This window comes from Pseudorca crassidens, chromosome 6 (genome assembly GCF_039906515.1).
Source record: "Pseudorca crassidens isolate mPseCra1 chromosome 6, mPseCra1.hap1, whole genome shotgun sequence".
Lineage (NCBI taxonomy): Eukaryota > Metazoa > Chordata > Mammalia > Artiodactyla > Delphinidae > Pseudorca > Pseudorca crassidens.
The window spans coordinates 440,627-463,376 of NC_090301.1; the positions used below are offsets into that span (position 1 = coordinate 440,627).

The following is a 22,750-nucleotide window of genomic DNA, read 5'->3' on the forward strand; positions in this document are numbered from 1 at the left end:
GCGGGCGGGGGGCGCCGCACCTGCGGGCAGAGGGTGCTCAGACCCGCCCGCCCCGCCGCCCCGGCCTGGCTGGCGGAGGGGAAGGTCGGCCGCGCGACAACGGCGGGCAGCGGGGAGCGTGGAAGGGGCGCGGCGTGCGCCTAGATCGCGTGCGTGCGCCGGGCCGGAGCGCACAGGGAGGCCGGGCCGGCGCGGCTCTGGGGAAGGGCTTCGGCCAGCTGCGGGTAAGCGTTCCTGTTTGTGCCCCAAATCTTTAAAAGCGCGGTGTCACCTTCTTTTAGATGCCGAACTCAATCACAAAGATCCCCACGGGTGCCGGGGATAGGAAGGACCTCGGGGAAATGGCGATTGGCTCTGGGGCCGCCGTGCCCGCGCTCGAAGACGAGTGCGCGGGCGGCGGAGGCGTGGGCGGGGGGCATGGCCCGACCTGCTCCCAACCGGCGGCAGCCGGGACCCCGGCCCGGCCCAGCGTCCGGGGCCACCACCCACCTCCGCGCCTCGCCGTCCTCGGTGTTTGTCCCCGGCCTCCCCGTTCCCATGGCGCGACCCGCCCTGCTCACCTCTCCCGCCGCATGTCTCGGGCGCGGGGGCTGGGGAGGAGCGCTGGCCTCAGTATCTGCTGGCCGCCGTCTCCGCAGATCTGGATCCTTCCATTCAAACTGGCGAGGACGCGCGCCCCGCCCCGGCGCCCGCCCTGTCCACGCCTGAGCCGGGCTGGAGCGCTGAGGGCGCGGGGTCTCGGGCCCTACGGGGGCTCCGGCGGCGGCGTCGGGGGCGAGGCGAGTGCGGGCAGCACAGCGCAACTTTCCTCCGGGCGATAGGCGAGGCTTGGGGCTTTGCCTTCTAAGGGAAAGGCAACCCCGGGGCGGAGCCACGGCCAGAGCTTCCCCGCCGCCTCACCGCTTAAGGAGGACCGAGCGAGTTCCCGGTATGCGCTCAAGGAGGGCCACGGGGCAGGAGCTGTCCCCCACGGTCCCAGTGATTAGGACCTGGCTCTGGCACCAGCCGCCTGGATTCACAGCCGGCTTCATTATCGTATTGATTCCTAGAGGTTCTTTATATATTCTGGATGCTCTGCCCCTGGTCTTACACGGCTTGGTATTGGAGGTGGGTACTTGGATTTGCGTTGTATGGAAGGTATTGCAAATACCTTCTGCCATTCTGTGGTTTGCTGTTGCTTATATTGAACAGGAATTTTCTCAGTGACGTCCAACTTATCAATCTTTTCTCATGTTTAGTGCTTTTTTATTAGGATATTCTCCCGTGTTTTCTTTTAGAAGCTTAATTGTTTTAGCATTCACATTTAGATCTATGGTGGATCACAAATTAATTCCTGTGAATATTGTGGTAGGGGGTCAGAGCTCATTTTTTCTATATGGATATCCTGTAGACCATCATCAGTTATTGAAAGGGCCCTCATCTTTCCACTGAATTGGAGAAGAGTCCCCATTATACACCAAGTGACTGTGTATGTGAGGATCTGTTCTGGACTCTTTTCTATCCCACTGGTCTATTTCTCTATCCTTTTTTTTTTTTTTTTTTTGGCATGTGGGATCTTAGTTCCGTGACCAGGGATCGAGCCCACGGCCCCTGCCTAGGAGGCACAGAGTCTTAACCACTGGACCACTAGGGAAGTCCCTATTTCACTATCCTTGAGTCAACGTCTCAACAGGATGAACCCACTTGCCTTAATTCACATCATACAACACTTCACCCAATAGCTGTTGAATACATGTTCTTTCCGTGTGCACATAGGATGTTAAACAAAATAGACCATATCCTGGGCCATGAAGTCTCAACAAATTTCAAAGGATTGAAATCATACAAGTGTGTCCTCTATGAATTAAACTAAAACTCAAAAACAGGAAAACTATCAGAAAGCCTCCAAGTACTTGGAAATTAAATATCACACTTCTAAATAATCAGTGGGTCAAATAATAATCACGAGGGAAGTCGTAAAATATTTTGAAGTGAACTACAGTGAAAACATGACATATCAAATGCTGTGGGATATAGGTAAAGCAGTGCTTCAAGGAAAATTTATAGCTTTAGAAGAAAGGTTAAAATTAATGCTCTAAGCTCCAATTCAAGAAGCTAGAAAAAGAACAACAAGTTAAATCTAAAGATGAGAGGAAATAAAAATAAAAGCAGAAATTAATGAAACAAAGCAAAAATCAGGGAAACTCAACCAAGCCAAAAGAGATTAATAGAATGGATAATCCCCTGGAAATAATGGGTAAAAAAAGAAAACACAAATTCCAATGTCAGGAATGAAAAGAGGACATCACCACAGATACTACAAACATTAAAAAGCTAATAAGAGTATATTATGAACAACTTTATGACAGTAATTTGAAATTTAAATGAAACAATTTACCCAAACTGACGCTAGAAGCAATAGAAAATCTGGATAATCCTATAACAATTAAATAAATTTAATTCATAATTTAAAATCTTCCCACAAAGAAAATTCTAGGTTCAGATGTTTTCCTTGAGGAATTCCTCTAAACAGTTGAAGAAATATCACTGACCTCACACAAACCTGCACAGAGAATAGAAAATGAGGGAACATTTCCCGTCTCATTTTGGGAGGCCAACACACCATTGATGCTGACACCTATCAGGAACCTGTTGGGCCTCTGCCTTGGCTTCCCCGTCTGTAGAATAGAGAAAATAGTAATACCTACATTTTGTGGACCAAATTAGTCAATCCATGTATAAAAGTGCTTGTCATATAGTAATTGCTCAGGAATTGGAGCTGTTTTTTCAGAAAAGCTTTCAAGTGTGAGTGCTCATTTTATTGCACTCCTTAACGCACAGTCTGGAGCAGGACAGGGTCTGCCTCTGGCATCTCTGAAGAGCACTAAGGTTTGGGATTCCCTGTATTTTATAGGTGGAAATATGGAAGCTCAGGATGGGAAAGGGATTGCTGAAGGAGTCAGTGCAGGACTGGGCACAGGCAGATTGGGACAACCCCCCAGCCCTGCCCCAGGCCCATGGAATGTATCTCCGGCAGGGGAAGAACCTATGCCCACTCCCCCGCCCCGCAGTGGCCTCAGGCAGCTTCCCACCCTGCCCACAGCCTCAGTTTCCTCCTATACAAAAATAGGATCACGTTTTCTACTTCCTGTCTCCTGGGCAGCACGGATGGGTGCGGAAAGACTCGTGTGCCCTGGCACAGGAGCGATAGATGCATCTGTTTAGCGAGCTTCCTTCAGTACAGGAGCTGCCGTGCCTGGATCCAGCCATGCCTGAACCAGTGGACCTCTCCCTGGACATTTTAGACCAGCTCAAAGCCGTGCCTCAGGATACTCACTGCAGGATACTGAGGACCCTGAGGGACTGGAAGCGGCCCAAGTGTTTATCAAAAGGGGAGATTAAGCCCATCTGGAGTATCCAGACCACGGACCCTGAGCCAGACCTTAGAGAGCCCGGGTCAGGCTAGAATCAGTTGAGACCTTCCTGTCCCTTGAGGACTGGAGGAGGCTGACCTGATCAGCCCAGTCCCAGCCCCCAAGCCCCCAAGTGTGCGCAGACTTTCCTACAGTTGCCATTGGCACTGAGTTTCAGCCTCTGCAGATTTCCTGCTCTCCGCTCTTGCCTTTTGTCCGATCCCTCTGTCTGCCCTGCAATTGACCCAGTGGGTCCCTGGTTGCCGAGAAGCCTTCTGAGTGCCGACACCGGCCCAAACTGGCTTGAGCACAGGGAGCCTTGTTGATTTATGGGACTAAATTGTCCTGGGAGACGCCTACTGGTTTCAGGCATGGCTGGATCCAGGGGTCTCTCTTTCTATCTGTGAGTCTGTCTGCTCCTTCGTGACAGCTCTGCTCTCAGGCAGGCTGTCCCTGAGTGATGGCAGAAGACGCCACAGCTCCCTGTCTACACCGCACAAGTTCAGTCTTTCCCAGTGGGAAAAAAAGCCAGTCTTCCCAGGGAGTTCCTGGGGATGACCTGGGGCCAGCAGCTTCTGTCCCGTGCCTATCTCTGAACCAGCTGTGGCTGGAGATGGGAAGGTGCCAGCCTTTCGGGCCCAGTCACATTTGTGGCTCTGGACAGGGTGCCGGGGCCTATCGGTGCCACTGAACAACCTGGAGGAGGGTCCTGGCTTTCCATAAAAACCTGCTCAAGTCTGCTGTGTGGGCCACAATTTGGGGAGCAGAGGGCTCCATAACCCAGTGACACCAGTGTAAGAAAGTGAGTGGCAACATTCACCTCGACGTGGACAGGGGTCCTGCCTGGTCTGCATATGGCCACGCAGAGGGACAGGCACAGGAGAGTGTTGTCCCCGCCTCCAAAGCAAATGCCCAGGCCCCCGGAACGCTGTCCACAGCCTCCTTCAGAGCCCATGTGGGCCTCTTGCCGAGCCTGGCCCTGGAGGGGACTGAGTGGCCGGGTGTGGACGTGTAGGGCTCACGTGCGGGCTCTGGCGCGCAGGGCCAGCTGTGGACTCAGCAAGGGTCTTGGCAGGAGGCTGGCCTCCCGGTGGGTCTGGGCCTTGCACCTGGTAGGCGCTGGCCTGCATGGTCTATTGAGTGGCTCCTGGGCTCCTCCTGTGTCCAAGGATCCCCGGGCCCGCGGGGCCGGCCTCACCACAGCCTCTTCGCTCTCCTCTCACAACGTATCCCGAGAGCCACTTCTGCCTCCTTGCTGCTAGTGCCCCAGTCCAGGCCACTGCCGCCCACCCCCTCTCCAGTCCGCCCTGTGCACGGGGACAGTGTCCTTTCAAAACCAACCAGATTCGTCAGCACAAGGCCAGGGCCTCTCCCCTCTCTGCCTGCTCGGGGGTTTCAGCTGAACAAACACACTTGTGCCGCAGGGCCTTTGCATGGGCTGTTCCTTCCTTCCTAGATTGTCACAGCTCTGCTCATGTGCCACTTCCTCAGAGAGGCCCCCTCCCGCGCCTGCCTCTCCCTTTGCCCCGGCTAAAATCTTCCCACCCCACTGTGCACAGCAGATCCCTGCAGGGGTAGCTGGAGACAAGGTGGCCTGGGAGGATGTGGCACCCTAGGGGTGTGACACACTCTGCCCCTCACGCACGCCCAGTCTGCCCTCCCGGGAGTCCAAACCATCCCTGACGGTAGTTGTTCACAACGCTACATATAGTGTTGTGTTGTGTGTGTTCTGCTTCCCTCTGGGCAGCCGTCCACCTAGGCCGCCCGCCTCCTTCTCAGGCTACCCCCCGGGCCCCCAGGCGGGTGCCTGTGCTGAGCACACGTGTGGACAGAACCGAGAGCGGGGCCGGCTGTGACTACGGCCCCTACTCCTTCCAGTGGGTCCCCAAATCATCTGCTTTGGGGGGGGAGTTTATTCTAAACCCTGAGCCCTCCTGGCCCCTTTCCTCTTGAGGGCTGCGGTGTCCGCCTGGCCATCAGCGATTACAGTAGCGATGGGACACCTCTGGCTACAAGGAACAGAAAGCCAGCCCTCAGACAGGCCAGGGACTTATGCTCTCAGCTCCTGGAAGGAGGAAGAGACAGAGGGGCAGCGGGCCTTCCCAGGCACCAGCCTCTCTGCAGGGGGTTCCACGTGCCACCTCAGTGGAAGCGGAGACGGAGGCTCCTGGCCCAAAATGTAGAGTGTCGTTGAACCCTGGAGACGTTTAAGGAATCCCAGAAGCGGGAGCTAATGAAGTACTCAAGAGGCCGTCAGTCGTAACCCTCAGGGTCGGCCCAGGCCTCGGGTGAGGTCACCGCCGGCTGCAGATCAGAGCGCCCCAGGGGCGGGAGCCTCAGGGGTGACACGCAGGGTCACAGTGGGCTGCCTCCCGGGGGTCTCCCCTCGGGCTTCTCTGGCCCCCACCCCACCCCAGGGACTAAAAGGCGGGAGCTGCACCCCAACTCCCATTGAGGAGGGGTCCCACCGGTGCCACTGAGGGGCAGGTAACCCTCCCCACCCCCCCCAGCACAGTTGGGTGGGCGGACGCTGGGGGACGGGCCCCTGGGGTGGGGCTCTGCTCTGAAAGGCCGCCTGGGTGGGCGTCCGTTCCCTGCTCTTCCAGTGACCCGGCCATCCGACCGTGACCAGAGGTGTCCAGACGGGACCTGGGGTACAGAGGCAGCACCTCCAAGCTTGGGAGGCTGACAGCCGCATTTGCCCAGAGCTCTCCCGGGGCCAGCCCCTCCCCGTTTATTTTTCGCCAGAAGCTCATTCTTCACGGGGAATCAGAGCCCAGGCCAGAAGGGTTTTGTATAAACTTGGATAAGAGCAAGATAAACAACCTGGGAGCCCGCACAACAGAGGGCAGCGCGGCCAGGGGAGGGGTCCACGTGCCCGGCTTTGAGCCCAGCCCCCCGTGTCCAGTGGGGGCTGGAAGGGTGGGCTCCAGGCTGGTGTGGCCTCGTGTCCTGGGTCACATGGAACAGCCACGTCGCACCTGCCACCATCGCCAGCCCCTCTGGCAGCACCCTGGGTGCTACAAGTTATAAAATGAAGTCTTGCCTGCCTGAGGGGTGAACAGGGCAGTCGCGTTGTTTAATGCACTCGTAGGGCCCCAGGAGCCGAGGGGGCCAAGTACCTTCCTGGCGGTCTGTCAGCGTCTGAGCCTCATGACTCGTCCTGGCAGAGGGTTTGCTCATTTTCTCCAGCGCGACTTCTTTTTCTCATTGGTTTGTCTGTGTTCTTTGTATTCTGGGTATTAATCCTTTGCCTGCAAAAGTTTCCCCCAGGCTGTCACCAAGCGCGTTTCTTTGCTGGTTCAGAACTGGCAGGTCTGAGCGTCCCGCCCTGAGCTCCTAAGCCGGCCGCCCAGGCTTTGTTCCTGACCTCCTGGTGTGCTTTTTAAAATCCATTTCTGTGAATGTGGAAAAGACTTTCTTTTTCTTCCCCAGGTTGGGCTGGCGGTTGGTCCAGCATCTCCTGCCGGAGAGGCCTGTGATGTTCCCAGAACTTTAAACACTAAGCTGAAGCGGGTCTGAGTGTGTGTGTCCCAGACCTACCCCAGCTTCTATCCCTCCACGCTTCCTATTACTTCATCATATGTGTTGACGCCTGGTACAGTCATTTCCACCTGTATGCATTTGTTGTGCATTTTAACCAAAGTTATGCATGTCCGTGGTTTAAGGAATCCAGTGGTTCTTGGGGGTTTTCCAGGAAAAGCAGCTGTCTCAGGACCACCTTCCCGGCAGGCAGTTTCCAAGTCAGGGCTCATCCCAGCCCCTCCTGTGAACGCCTCTGCTTTCACTGCTGCATTCCTCAGCCAGGGCGTATCCCTGCAGGATGAGGAACTAGCAGCTCCCACAGCCCCACACCTACTTCTTGGTCCCTCTATCTTTCTTCCTTTTTTTTTTTTTTTCCAATTTTACTGGTCTAGTTGATTTACAGTGTTGTGTTAATTTCTGCTGTACAGCGAAGTGACTCAGTTATACGTATATATATTCTTTTTCATATTCTTTTCTATTCTGGTTTATCACGAGATACTGAATACAGTTCCCTGTGCTCTACAGTAGGACCTTGTTGTTTATCCATCCTACGTATAATAGTTTGCACCTGTGAACCCCAAACTCCCCATACTTCCCTCCCCCACCCCTACCCCCTTGGCAACCACAAGTCTGTTCTCTATGTCTGTGAGTCTGTTTCTGTTTTGTAGATAAGCTCTTTTGTGTCATATTTTAGATTCCACATATAAGTGATATCATATGGTATTTGTTTTTCTGACTTACTTCACTTAGTATGATAATCTCTAGGTCCATCCATGTTGCTGCAAATGGCATTACTTCATTCTTTTGAATGGCTGAGTAATAGTCCATTTTATCTCTCTCTCTATAAATACATATGTATATATGTAAAGAAGATGTGGGACATATATACAATGGAATATATACCCGCCACATCTTCTTTCTCCATTCATCTGTCGATGGACATTTAGGTTGCTTCCATGGCTTGGCTATGCACACGGGGTGCATGTATCTTTTTGAATTATAGTTTTGTCTGAGTATATGCCCAGGAATGGAACTGCTGGATCATATGGCAACTCTATTTTTAGTTTTTTGAGGAACCTCCATACTGTTCTCCACAGTGGCTATACCAATTTACATTCCCATCAACAGTGTAGGAGGGTTCCCTTTTCTCCACACCCTCTCCAGCATTTATTATTTGTAGACTTTTCTTTTTTAATAATTTATTTATTATTTATGGCTGCATTGGGTTTTCGTTGCTGTGCGTGGGCTTTCTCTAGTTGCGACGAGCGGGGGCTACTCTTCGTTGCGGTGCGCAGGCTTCTCATTGCAGTGGCTTCTCTTGTTGCAGAGCCTGGGCTCTAGGCACGCAGGCTTCCGTAGCTGTAACTTGCGGGCTCTAGAGCGCAGGCTCAGTAGTTGTGGCGGACGGGCTTAGTTGCTCCGCGGCATGTGGGACTTTCCCGGACCAGGGCTCGAACCCGTGTCCCCTGCACTGGCAGGCGGATTCTTAACCACTGCGTCACCAGGGAAGTCCCTATTTGTAGACTTTTTAATGATGGCCATTCTGACCCGTGTGAGGTGATACCTCATTGTAGTTTTGATTTGCATTTCTCTAATAATTAGCAATGTTGAGTGTCTTTTCATGTGCCTGCTGGCCATCTGTGTGTCTTCTTTGGAGAAATGTCTATCTAGGTCTTCTGCCCATTTTTCCATTGTGTTGTTTGTTTTTTTGATGTTGAGTTGTATGAGCTGTTTGTATATTTTGGAAATTAAGCCCTTATCGGTCACATCATTTGCAAATATTTTCCCCCAGTCCATAGGTTGTCTTTTTGTTTTGTTTATGGTTTCTTTTGCTGTGCAAAAGCTTATAAGCTTGATTAGGTCCCATTTGTTTATTTTTGCTTTTATTTCTATTACCTTGGGAGACTGACCTAAGAAAACATTGGTATGATTTATGTCAGAGAATGTTTTGCTTATGTTCTCTTCTAGGAGTTTTATGGTGTTCTCTCTTATATCTGTCTTTAAGTTATTTTGAGTTTATTTTTGTGTATGGTATGAGGGAGTGCTCTAACTTCACTGATTTACACGCAGCTGTCCAGCTTTCCCAGCACCACTTGCTGAAGAGACTTTCTTTTCCCCATTGTATAATCTTGCCTCTTTTGTCAAAGATTAATTGTCCATAGGCGTGTGGGCTTATTTCTGGTTGGCCTCTCTGTCTTTCTTTTTAAAATTTCCGGGTCCTTCATCTCAATGGATTGGTGGAGGGTTCTCCTCTCGGTAAAGGTTTGAAGCCATGTTCACAGTTCTAATTTTCTAGGGAGATCCTTCCGCGCACACCCCGAAGCTCGCCACAGGTGCGTCCAATCATCCAGGGTTACCTACATTCAGATGCGCTCCCCAGATAAAGACCCCCGGCATCCCTGGGCCCTGACCCCACAGCCCCTCCACTCCGCAGGGACTCCATCAGGACCACGAACGACGCTGTGGGCTGGTCTTACCCTGTCCTCTTAAAGACATACGCGAGACAGGTCGAACACACGTGCCGTCGTGCTCTTTAATCTTCGAGGCTGAGGACGACAGGCCCCACCTCCCTCTCTCATTGGTGGAGGACCGAGTCCCCGCCCACCTCGGTGATCTCATCACCATCCGCCTTGGCCGCAGCTGGAAGTACCGTTCGCCGCCGAGATGCCCTTCCTGCCTGGAGGTACCTTACGGCCCTGCAAATGCTTATCAGTCGCTTTAACAGATGCATCCGCCAGCCATCGTCACCTCTCCTCCGTCTTCCTGCCCCATCTGCACGGTCCCCGCCGCCCGCCCCGGGTTAGGAGAGCGCCTCCGTTCTGCCTATGGCCTGTTGGATTCTGATGCCTCCTTACTCCGTGACTGTTGTCTTAACAGTACCCTGGTCTCTGTTTTTTGGGCACAATATCTTATCTCTCTGGGGATTGTGATTTCAAAGGGCATTTTGGTGGCGGCATCCGCAGACTGCCTGCTTTGTCCCCGTTTTTCCAGCACTTCTATATGATTTGGTCCTTCCCTTTGGGGGCGGGGGGGGGGGGGGTGCGTGGAATTCCTTGGCTGTCCTTCCACGTGGACAAGAAGGACCAGCAGCGCCTTGTGGGATCCGAGCAGCGCCTGGTGACTGGCCGGCCTCTTTCTTGGGGTCCCCGAAAGGAGGTCTTCTTCCCCTGAGAAGCTTGCTTGGGTCTCCTGCGTGGGTGGGGTGGAGTGCCCGTCTGGCTGGTGGCATCCCGGAGCAGAGTGCGGGAAAAGGGGCCCGACCACAGGTCGGAAGGCGGCACCTCCTTTACCCCTCCCCCAGCCCTCGCCGTCCCCCACTTTCCCAAGGTTGGGGCCTCGCGGACCCAGTTTCTCTGGTAAGGAGGGTCTGAGCTCATTTTGTCCCGGGGCCTGGCGGTGGGAGGTAGGGAAGGTCAGACCCCTCACAGCCACCTGTGCCCCACTGCTCATCACTGACCCCTTCTGCAGGGACTGGGTTTTTCACTGTCACAATATTCACATCTGGGGGGTGGGGGGATGGGTGCACTCCTGTCCCTGGACAACTGGCCAGGCCACCTGACCTGCCTCGGCCAGTGGTTCGTGAGCAGTCATGAGGGCCACAGCCAAGCAAAAGCTTAAAGGTCAGGGTGTGTCTCTGCCTCCTTGCTTTTCCCTTTGCTGCAGGATGGCCAGAGAGGGCTGTCTTCCCACCGGGCACCTGGAGGAGGACAGCATGTGAGTGGAGCCTTGGGGAACCTGGCAGGGGGGACACGGTGCCTGTGTGAGAAAGGAACCTCAGCTGCCGACAGCCACCGTGGTTGCCGGGCTGTTTGTACCAAGCGCGGCCGGGCCGGGCTGACAGCTGCCCTCACTGAGGTGGGTACCAGCCTCACCTTCCCATTAGAATCTCTCACCCACTGCTGTCTCCTCTCCAGTTTCCTTTGCTCCTGTGGGTTCTCCTCTGGTTAAAAGCCCTCCGTGGTCATTCCGGAGGGGCTTGCCGAGGGGGACGTGGCTGCAGTGACCCTGTGCCTGTTTCCCAGCCAACACTCGTGCAGACTTTACGGGCGCCCCTGACGCCCCTGAGCCCATGCCTCTTGGGTTCTCTCGCCCCTGTTCTCTTTCAGAGCAGCTTGTGGGAGCAAACTCCCTGAGTGCCCGTGTGTTTGAAAATGCCTTTAATTCCATTGTTGTGCTTGAAAGACTGTGACTTGGAGTAGAATTTGAAGCGTCCCTTCACTGTCTTCATTCTCCAGGTGTACCTGTCCCCCTGATTTTTGTTCCTTTTCCCCCTCGTATCCTCCCCCACCCCTCCGTCCCTTCCTTCTCTCCATCCTTAATTTCCTGTGGCTGCTGCCACAAACCTGGTGACTGAGAACAGCAGACACCTGTTGTCTCCCAGTTCTGGAGGCTGGAAGTCAGAAGATCCAGGAGTGGCAGGGCTGTGTCCCCTGCAGTCTCCGGGCGAGGGTCTGTCCCAGGCTCTCCCCCTCTGCTGCCAGCCGCTCGGCCTGGAGCTGCGTCACTGCCCTGTCTGCCCATCTCGTCACGTGGCCCCTCCGTGTCTCCCTCTTCTTTTTTTTTTTTTTTTTTTGGCTGCACCACACAACCTGCGGGATCTTTGTTCCCTGACCAGGGATCGAACCCGTGCCCCCTGCAGTGGAAGCGCAGAGTCTTAACCACTGGACCACCAAGGAAGTCTCTCCGTCTTCTTATGAGGACATGAGTCACTGGACTTAGGATGTCAGTGTGACCTCATCCTCACTTGATCACATCTGCAAAGTCTCCATTTCCAAATAAAGTCACATTCACATGTATCGGGGGTTAGGCCTGAAACATATTTGGTGGGGGGACACCATCAAATCCACAGCACCCCTCTCCATTTTGAAGATTTGTCTTTATCTTTAGAGTTCTGACATTTTACTATTATGTGTCAGGTCAAGATTTTCTAACCTGAAAACCACATTCCTCTTCAGTTTCGGGGAAACTTTCCCCAGCGTGTGTGTGTGTGTGTGTGTGTGTGTGTGTGTGTGTGTGTGCGCGCGCGCGCGCGCGGAGTGCCTTCCCTCCCCCTCCCTCCCCTCTGGTCTCCTCCTGGAACTCCTGCTAGAGGGACAGTAGGCCTGGGGCATCTCTCCTCCACGTCTCGTGACTGTGTTTTTCTGGGCTCTACATTCTCGAGGGATTCCTCGGCTCAGCACATGAATCTATTTACTGCAGGGACACGATTCCTTCCGCAGACGCTGCCCTCTCTGGCCTCCCTGCATCCCAGAGTCTTCTCCGGCTGCTCCGTCAACTGTGTTTCCCAGGCTTGGGGGTGGGGGTGGGGTTCTTTCTTCAATCGAGCTGCTGTTTCCCGCCCGTCCTGGCCTGCTTCCAGTGCCCGGTGTGCTGGCTGAGTAACAAGCCCAGAGACGTTCCCGTCCAGATCCCTGAGATACGCTATTTCACACGGCCGCTGGGGCTGTGGGATTAAACTCAGGGTCTTGAGAAGCGAGAGCTCTCTGGATGGTCCAGGTAGGCCCAGGGCCATCGCACCGGTCCTATAACAGGGAGGTGGGAGGGTTGGCCCGTAGGGGAGACGGATGTGTCACAGGGTCCAAGAGAAGCTGGGTCGGAGACAGGCTGCGTTGCTGGCTTTGCAGGTGGAGGAGGGGCCACGAGGCAAGGGATGCTGGCGGCTTCTAGGAGCAGATTCTCCCCCGAGGCTGCAGAAGGAATGTCTCTGCTGACACTTTTAAGCCCCCAGGCCTCCTTTGGACTTCTGCCCTCCAGGCTGTTGGATGAGGGCGTGTTGTCTTGGTCTCGCTCAGTTTGCAGTGATTTGCAGCCCAAGGACATGGGCTTAGGGACCTGCTCTGCTGCCCCTCTGCCCCTGTAACCTAGTCATAAAACTAATACGTGTTCATCCGATAAATTCTGGGAAGTACAGAAAAAGTATTAAAATTTTGCGTGGAAGATTCATACTCTGGCTCACGGGCAACCATTGTAATGGTTGGATGCACTTCTCGCCATCCACAGGAGAGATGGGGGAGGGGACTCAGGGATGGAGGGAGCTGGGCGGGAATATGAGCCATTTCTGTTTCTCCCACTTGTGTCTTAGGTTCCGAGCGCTCGAGCGTCAGGACTTTCTAAGCAGCATTTTGGTGTCTGTACCACCTTCCACTCGATGGGCGTTTCATTCCGTTATTTATGTCACCGGGTTTTGAAGTTTGCATTTTTTCACTATTGGCCTAAATCGTGTATCTCTGATCATTTTCCTGGCCTCAGTGCCCGGGAGCGGAGTTGCGAGGCCAGTGGGAAGGGGAGTTTTAAAAGCTTCGCATCTGGAGCGAGTTGTGGAGACAGTGTTGTCCCCCGGGGCCCAGCGCCAGGACCCGAGCCAGAAAAGGGCTGAGGAGGTGGCGCTTCGTCGGTGGGCACGGGGCACAGTGGGCATTTGGGCTGGAGCCCGATGCCACCCTTCTCTGCCCAGAGAGATGGCGCAGGCAGCGTCTGGGGGGCTGGAGGCACCTGGAGGCGCCCAGCTTCACCAAGTGTCTCCCAAACACCTCTCAGTGCTGGAACGCAGGGATTGGCCCGTGAGGCTAGAGAAGGTGGCCCAGGCCCCGGGGGGACACCTGTGTGGACGGCCTCGGGGGTGTGGCTGTCAGGGCTGCTTGCCCCTTGGCTACCCTGGGCCCCAAGTCCCAGCGGGCCTGCAAGTGGCCTGCTCACTGGGGTGCGTGGGAGAGACCTCAGCCGCACACTCAGCAATTACCGCGTGCCCCCGATGGACGTGTCAGACGTGGCGCCCACGCTGGGCAGAGAGGAGCCTGGCTCGGGCCCATCCCAGCGGCCATCTCCAGGGCTGTCACACCGTGCCCCACCCGCCCCCGGCCGTCCCCCATCTTGTGGCTCAGGGTTCATGGAGGGCCGCTTTGGGCCCTGGAGAAGGGTGGTGGGCACCCAGCACAGGCTGGCTGACCCTTGGCCAAGGTGGACACTCCCCCGGTTGCACGGCTCCTGGGAGAGGCCAGCGGAGGCTGGTGGGGGAGGGAAGGCCTGCCCTAGGGGCCACCCCCGTCTCAGAGCTGGGACCCGAGGCTGCTGTGAGCGCCGAGGCCCTGAGGACAGGCAGCAGGTGGCAGCAGCTGGCAGTGGGCACAGGGCACAGCCCTGAGCTGCTAGAGCCTCCGGAGCAGCCCTGGGCTGTGAGGCCAGACCCAGTTCAAGCTCCGGAGAGAGAACCTGGGGCTCTGCATCCCAGAGTCTGCGGGTCAGGGGCGGGCATCCACTGATGCTTGGGGGAGGGGGCCCCGGAGGTAGGCAGGGGGCAACTCTGATGCCCCCACCTCCCCCGGGGTTGAGGGAGGGCAGGGCCCTGGGGTTCCTGTCACTGTTTGGGGCGGGAGCAACCAGCCACATCCCTCACTTTTGAAGTTTCCACAGTTGGGAGGATTCAGTGAATGGGGTGGGGAGGGGGAGGAGGGCCCCACCCCCGCTCCTCGCTGCCCAGCTCCAGGGGCAGCACGGGATGCAGGGCCCACACCCCTTTGCAGAGCTGGCGACCCCAGGGCACCCCGCCTGCCCCCAAGCCTGGCCTTGAGCCAGCAGCCGGCTTCACACCCCCTTCACCGAGGCCCTAAATCGTAGGTGGTTTTCCTCTCATCTGTGATAAACGATTAACCACAGGTGTGGACCTGCCAGCCAGGTGCCAGCAGGAGGGGTTGGGGGCAGAAGCCGTGACCCCTGCGGTGCCCAGAGGCTGTCGACTGAGGGATGTGACAGGGCTCATCTGCCCAGGGGCCGCCGGGAGCCCCCCAACCTGTAGCCCACGTGGGACAGAAAGCACCCAGGTCCTCGGCCACCCCAGGCGACGGGGACAGGCAGCGAAAGGGCTGGACGATTACTGGGCCCTTTTCCTGCTCTTGGGACATTTATTTTTCCCGACAGGATTTCTTTTTCTTCCGTCTTCCCCCCCTTCCTGAGGCCTGGAGGCCTCCTTTATGCACAAATATGTTATTTTGAAGCACTCTGCATTGTTCTGAGATTTCAAAGTCACGGCCAGAAGCCAGAGACAACATATTTTTCTGGCTATAACAGTAACAGTAAATCCTGGTCACTAAAGTATGCTTGGAAAATAAGAAAGCACGCGGAGAGAAAAAATTTGCCTCTGTGTTGCTGTGTAGAGAGCAGGACTGAGTACTTCGGTCGCTTTCTCTTCAGTTTAAAGTAACATACACACTTGTCCAAAACTAGCGCATGGCTCTGAAACCTGGTCTTGCATTTAATGCTCTATCCTGTGTGCCCCGGCGTCCCTTCACATTCCTGGTGGCCGTGGGGCATCCCGTCCATAACCAGAGGCTCCTACCCGCCCCTCCAGCAGCCTGTCCTCACCCACAAGGCATGCCTGCCTGGGAGACCCCTACCCTTCGCAGACACTCCCCCCGGCTTTGGGAGTGGGGGGCTGCATTGCACGTGGCAAGTCCGAGGTCTGCCTGGGGTTTGGACTTGAACCTGACGGAGGGACGGGGTACTTCAGCTCAGAAGAGAAAGCCGGTGCCCTCTGACCTTCCCAGTCCCAGGGACCCCCAGGGTGCATGTGGTTTAGGGACCATTCGCACTCAGCTGGGGGTCCACTCACGGTCCCCATTGGACAGAGGGGAAGCTGAGGCTCAGAGAGGGCGCGTGTGGACAGCAGGGGTCAAAGTCTGCGGGTCAGGCAGAGAGACCCCAGGGGCCCGAGGCGCCAGCAGGGTGCTGGCTGGCGGGGGGGGACCCGGCAGGTCCTCTGCCCTGAAGTGCTCACCGCCTGGGTTCCGCGCCGCACCCGAGCCCAGGGGCCGCTTGACCCCGTCCTCCCTGTTCCCCAGGACACCCTGAGATGGGACAGCCCTGGGAGCCCCGTGACACCTGCCATGTCTTTGGAAGAGGGGCCGTTACGCCCAAGGAGAGGCGGCCAGGCAGGCCCCACCTACCACCCACCCAGCACGGCCTCAGCACCCTTGCCACCCACTCTCCACGAGGGCACCGCTGCCAGCTTCAGCCCACGGGGCCTGGCGATTTCCCTCAGCGACCCACTCCCAGGGGCAGGCAGCTCCAGCCCCACCTACGCCTGCCACCCACCGTACCTGCGCGGAATGTGCTCCTCCGACACCCCTGACGTGAGTCAGTTCGACACCAGTGTGGCTGCAAGAGGGCGCACCGTGGAGCAGAGGCCTGGGTGCCTCACCCCAGCGCCAGGCCCCGGACCCGGGGTCCCGGCACAGTCTGACACCAGCACCAGGGCCACCTTGCGACTGGGATCCTCAGGCCGTGGGGAGCTCGGTCAGGCCAGGAAAGGGTGGCAGGGACAGAAAGCACTGTTCCTCACTGGGACCCTGGGCCCGGCATCGCAAAGGAGAACCCAAGCTCTGGTGGCAGAAAAGCCCCCTCCAAGCGTCCGCCCCCCGCGGGAGCCCCGGCCTGATGAGCATGGCCTCGAGTGGAAGCCTGGGTGGTATCCTTCTGTGCAGTTCAGGAAGGCCCACCGGCAACCTTCCCCGCCCGCCCGTGCACCTGCCCCCGCACTGAGCCGGCTCCGTCCTGTGCAGCCACCCTGAGCCCTGCCTGGCCTGCCGCCCGTGTCCTCCGACCCCAGCACCTGGGCCAGGCAAGGGCCAGCCGCCAACACTCCAGCTGCCCGTGTCCTTCTGTTGCAGGAAGGGGGACCCCTTCCAGGGCCGGGGATGGCTCTTGTCTAACGCTTGGAAATGAAATGTCCGAGGAGACAGACGTGCTGACACAGCAAGAGACGTTATTGGGAAGGGGCGCCCGGGGGGAGAGCAGCAGGGTGAGGGGACCCAAGAGGACTGCTCTCCACGTGGCTCGTGGTCTCGGGTTTTACGGTGATGGGGTTAGTTTCCAGGTTGCCTCTGGTCGGTCATCTTGCTTGGCCCATAGTCTGACTCAGGGTCCTTCCTGGTGGCGCGCCCATCTCTCAGGATGGACTCCAGTGAGAAGGACTCTGGGAGGTCGGGTGTCTCCCTCTTCCAGCCCCTCCCGAATCCTCCCGGGGAGTTTTGGCGGTAGCGGCAGCACCGTGTCCCTTATGGGGACCTCCTGTTGTGAGAGAACTCAGGCAAGCGGCCTGGTCAGCGGTTCCCTACCGCTGCCTCATCGGGCGTGCAGCCTCTAGGTGGCAGCCCTGCCGAGCCCTTGGAAGGCAGGGGGAGACTTCCTGGCTCACAGCATCTTCCCTGCGGTGGGGTTTCCCTCAGGCTCAGCCCCTCCCTGCAGGAGGCTCAGCTGCGCCTCCCCCCTCCAAACCTGCTGCCCACCGTTCGCTGGATCTACTTTCCTTTTCCTTTGCTTTTGTGTTTCTAGCATATTCCTCTAGAACATTATGGACCGAGTGGTGTCCCCCCCAGATTCATATGTTGAACCCCAATGTGGTGGTGTTAGGAGATGGGCCTTTGGAGGGTAATTCGGGTTAGATGAGGTCCCCACGATGGCATTATCACCCTTCCAAGAGACACCAGAGGGCTCCAGCTCTCTGTCTGTCTGTCCGTCACGTGAGGACATGGCAAAAAGGTAGCCGCCCGCCTGTAAGCCGAGAAGAGGGTTCTCCCAGGAAACAACCCTGCTGGCCTTGGCCTTGACTCGGACCCCCAGCCTCCAGATGTGAGAAATAGATGTCTGTCCTCTAAGCCTCCGGGGCTGTGGGTCTCTCCTGGCAGTCGGAGCGGACTGGTGTGAGTCTGGTGCCCAGATGTCGTCTTGACTCCTTGTTTCTGCCTCTGCCACACGCTTCCGTCACCCAAGCGAGCTGTGCGCCCCCTTCCAGGCGGCTGAACTCCTACCGCCCAGGAGGGGCCAGCTGGGCTCTGAGCTGTAGGTCTGCCCCCTCCCGTGGTGCAATCACCACCACCACCACCACCACCACCACCACCCCCCCGCGCCCGTGCCCGGGGTGACATCACTGACGTGCAGCACAGCCCTGGAGGGCTGCCCTGTGCTGATGCGCTCAGGCACAGACGGAAAAGTGGAGCAAAATGGTTAGGAAGAGCTGCGTTTCTAACATAACTCATTCTAAGTATTTATAATTAATTTTTTGCTAATGACGGTAACACCCCGCTCACAAAATTCCTGAAAATTTAAGGGCAGGCTCTTGGGAGCCGCTTGGTGTTTCTGTTTCCGGCGGATGCTGAATCCCCAGCCCCCCTCCGTCACCATCGCCCAAGCTCTAGCCCTGGGAGTCTTCCAGCACCTTCCCAGCCTCCCTTGGCGCAGTGGCTCCCAGTGTCGCGGGGTGGGGGTGGGGGGTCCCAGCTGGGGGCACAGGTATCCGCAGGGCCCTCTGGCCCCAGCGGCCTCGCCCTGTTGTGCCCCGGCAGCTTTCCTGGGTGAAAACAAGCACAGGCTGCTCTCCTGCTCTTCCGGGGTCCCGGGGGCGGCCTGGCTCTGGGCTCTCCCGCAGCTGTTCCTGGGCCAGGCTTCTCCGAGCCAGTTTCCCAGCACTGATGACTCGGCTTCGGGATCAGTGTTCCTACCGTGGCCACCTCCCGAGCAGAGGGAGGGAGGTGGGGAAGCTCGGCCTTTCCTGCCCCGAGGTGGTGGCCCTCCAGGGGGGAAGAGCACAGGGCTGGGATACGGAAAGTCCAGGCTGACACAGTTGACCGGCCAGAGGTGACTTGAGACCACTCTCTGGGGGGAGGGCATGGTGACCCAGGGTCCAGCCAGGGCTGCCCCCAGGCCACAGCAGCACCTGGTGGTGGGAGAGCTGCCGGCTCTCCCGGGTCCCTGCCTGGGGTCCCCTGTCCGGGAGACACCGACTCAGGCCCCTCGGGCTCCCGATGCCTCCCCCTGGGCCCTGCATCTCAGCTTCCCCTGCAGACCCCAGCAGGGAGTGCCCACCGGTTCCTCCCAGCCCCACCCAGGCAGCAAACCCAAGGGTGCAGGAGCCCCGACCTCATACCCCTGTGCACTGTTGGGGGTTTCAGCCTTGTCTCTGCGGCGTGGCTCTCCTTCCCTGGGGCCCTGCCCCACCCTGCCCAGGCTGGGCTGCCGGGGCACTGCCTGCTTCCAGGCCCAACACAGACATCCCAGGACTGAGACCCAGGCCACCGCTTTCAGATTCCAATCCATTTCTGGACTACAGCAATTCCTATCATATCTTCGAGTCCAGCCGTTTCTCCTCCCTCTGTATCTGTCTCTCTCTGTCTTGCCGCCTCTGTCTCTCTCCCCCAGGTGTTCAGAAATACTCCAGCGGGGGCCGCATCCTGGACCAACTGCCTGAGGACTGAAGATGCTCCAGGAGGCCCTGCCATGAACACGGGGGCTGCTGTCAGGGGAGCAGCATCAGGACAGTGAGGTGTGGGGTGGCTGCAAGGAGGGCGCGAGGGCCCTGGACTGACTGAGGGGGCAGCCCCCAGTGGGCCGGCCCCTCCCCAGTTCCCAGGCCTGCATCGCTGTGTGGATCTGCTTCCTGGGCAGAAGAGGAGGCTGGACAAAGGGGAGGAGCGCGGCCCCAGGATCAGGCCTGGCCTTCCCAGGCCGTGGGGCCCTGATCCCTGAGTCCCAGCTGGGGTTCCCTCGAAGGACAGAACCCTGTGAGCACCCCCTTCCCAGAGCATGGGGTGGTCACACCCCTGAGGTCTGGCACTGGACAAGGGCCCGTCGTGAGGCTGGTTATCCCACAGCCAAGTGCACAGGCCCAGGGAGGCCGCTGGTCCGTCCCTGAAGGTGTGGTTTTTCCCACCTGAGGTCCGCACTCGGGAGGGGCAGGGGCTGGTTCTGTTGGCCGGGTCATCTCAGGTCCTGGGCCCCCGGCCTCCCTGGCTTTGAGGCAGCCTCGCTCCCTCTGTCTCCAAACCTTCCCCTTCTCTCAGTTTCTCAGGGCCCCTCATGAGGAGGTTCCTGGGGGGCTGCACCCTCCCCCAGCCCCACTTCTGCACAGCCTCAGGGCAGTGCCACTCAGCTGTGGGCGGGGCTCACCTGGGTGGTGAGAATGGGCTGGGCACCCGCTGGGGTGTCCTCAGCCCCCTGGGCCCCAGGACTTTCCAAGGGGACATGCTCTGTCCTCCCCCTTTGGGGTGTGTGTGGTGTCTGATAAAGGTGACCTGCACCTCCTCACAAGAAGCCATCGGGCCTGGAGTCCACCTGTGAAGTCCTAGGAGGAGACAGGAGCAGGTGAGATGGGGGGGCGATCAGCAAAGTGCAGCCTGGGCCCCTCCGCAGAACAAGTGGCCAGATTTCTTCAGCACCTAAATGGCGAAGGGAAAAAGAGACAAGACGGATCATAACGTGTGGGCCTTACTGGATCTTGATTTGAACAAACTGTGTGTAGTCACACATCTGAAACCACATATATACACATGCACATATATATGAAATTTGAACACTGGCTCTACATTTGATATTAAGGAATTATTGTCAATGTAAAAACAATTATTTGTAAAAAAAAATACAGTAACATGGCCTTTTTTTTTTTTTTTTTTTGTGGTGCGCGGGCCTCTCACTGCTGTGGCCTCTCCTGTTGCGGAGCACAGGCTCCGGACGCACAGGCCCAGCGGCCATGGCTCACACGCCTAGCCGCTCCGTGGCATGTGGGATCTTCCCGGACCGGGGCACAAACCCGTGTCCCCTGCATTGGCAGGCAGACTCTCAACCACTGCGCCACCAGGGAAGCCCAACATGGCCTTTTTTAGTGTATAGTTCTATGAGTTTTACTGCCTGTATGGATTTGCGTAATCTCCAACACAGTCCCATGGCCCGGAAGCCCCCTCCCGCTGCTCCACTGTAGGCGAGGCTGCACCCCAGGCCCTGGAAGCCACCGCTCGGTTCTCCTTCCCTGGTGTTGCGTCCTTGTGCCCATGTCACTTAAACGGAGCCCTGTACCACGTACGCAGCCTTTGGCGACTGGCTTCCTTCTCTCACATGATACATTTATGGCCCCTCAAGTTGCAGAAGTATCAGTGCTTTGTTCCTTTTTATTGCTCAGTGGTGCTCCGTGGTGGGGATGGACCACGGTCTATGCACTCACCCCGTTGAAAGCCATCTGGGTTGTTTCCAGTTTGGGGCGATTATGAATAGACACGCTGTAGACATTTATGTACAGGTTTTTTGGGTTTTTTTTAATTTAATTTTTAACATTTTTATTGGGGTATAACTGCTTTACAATGGTGTGTTAGTTTCTGCTTTATAACAAAGTGACTCAGCTATACATATACATATGTTCCCATATCTCTTCCCTCTTGCGTCTCCCTCCCTCCCACCCTCCCTATCCCACCCCTCTAGGTGGTCACAAAGCACCGAGCTGATCTCCCTGTGCTATGTGGCTGCTTCCCACTAGCTATCTATTTTACGTTTAGTAGTGTATATATGTCCATGCCTCTCTCTCACTTTGTCACAGCTTACCCTTCCCTCTCCCCATATCCTCAAGTCCATTCTCTAGTAGGTCTGTGTCTTTATTCCCATCCTGCTCCTAGGTTCTTCATAACCTTTTTTTTTTTTTGCCTTTGATTCCATATATATGTGTTAGCATATGGTATTTGTTTTTCTCTTTCTGACTTACTTCACTCTGTATGACAGACTCTAGGTCCATCCACCTCACTATGTACAGGTTTTTGTGTAAAGGTAGGTTTTCATTTCCCCAGGGTAAGTACCCAGGAACGGCAATGCTGGGTCATTATGTAAAGTGTCTGGTCGACTTTTTTTTTTTTTAAGTAATAAACTTTTTTATTTTTGGCTGCATTTGGTCTTTGTTGCTGGGCGTGGGCTTTTCTCTAGTTGCGGTGAGCGGGGGCTACTCTTCGTTGCGGTGTGCAGGCTTCTCATTGCGGTGGCTTCTGTTGTTGCGGAGCACGGGCTCTAGGTGCATGGGCTTCAGTAGTGGTGGCGCGTGGGTTCAGTAGTTGTGGCTCCCGGGCTCCAGAGCTCAGGCTCAGTAGTTGTGGCGCACGGGCTTAGTTGCTGTGCGGCATGTGGGATCTTCCCAGACCAGGGCTGGAACCCGCGTCCCCTGCACTGGCAGGCGGATTCTTAACCACTGTGCCACCAGGGAAGCCCCAGGTTGACTTTCTAAGAAGCTGCCAAGCTGTTGTCAGAGTGGCTGCACCATTCTGCCTTCTCAGCAGCGACGGCCTATGTCCCAGCTTGCATCTTCACCCTGAGTGACCGACCATCCTGCTTTGCCAGGACCTAGGGGTTTCCTGGGACAGGGGACTTTCAGTGCTGGAACCAGGAAACCCCTAGGAAACCAGGATAGTTCATCACCCTATCTTTGTCAGCACTTGGTATTGTCAGTGTTTTTTATTTTAGCCATTGTAATATGTGAGTAGTTAGTATCTCATTATGGGCTTAATTTGTATTTCCCTGAGAGCTAATGATGTTGAGCATCTGTTCACGTGCTATTTGCCATCCATGTGTCCTCTGTGGGGAAGTGTCTGTTGAAGTCTATTCTCGATTTTTTCTTACTGGGTTGTTTGTTTTTTAACTGTTGATTTTTGAGAGCTCTTTATATATTCTCAGTACATACAGTTGGATATGTGATTTGCAAGTTTTTCTTCCAGTCTATGGCTTGTCTTTTCATTCTCTTAATAATGTCTTTCTGAAAGCAAAATTCAAAAATTTTGATGAAATCCAATTTATCATTGCTCTTTTAAAATTTGTACTAAAATATGAAGAACATAAAATGTATCATTTTAACCTTTTTTTTCATTTTAACCATTTTTAACTGTACAATTCACTGACATTCGTAAATTCACCATGTTGTGTAACTATGATCACTGTCTATTTCCGGAACTTTGTCATCACTCCAAACAGAAACTCTGTACCCATTAGGTAATATCTCCCTGTTTTTCCCCTCCCCCAGCCCCTGGAAATCTCTATTC

The 22,750-nt window shown here is 56.1% G+C and overlaps 1 long non-coding RNA gene across 1 annotated transcript; it reads left to right on the forward strand.

Moving 5' to 3' along the window:
• Window positions 1-18: 18 nt before the first annotated feature.
• Window positions 19-21,117, forward strand: LOC137226001 (uncharacterized). The gene is made up of 3 exons (XR_010944104.1): window positions 19-10,772; window positions 11,153-12,413; window positions 12,542-21,117. It is a non-coding gene; the product is annotated as an uncharacterized lncRNA (long non-coding RNA).
• Window positions 21,118-22,750: the final 1,633 nt, after the last annotated feature.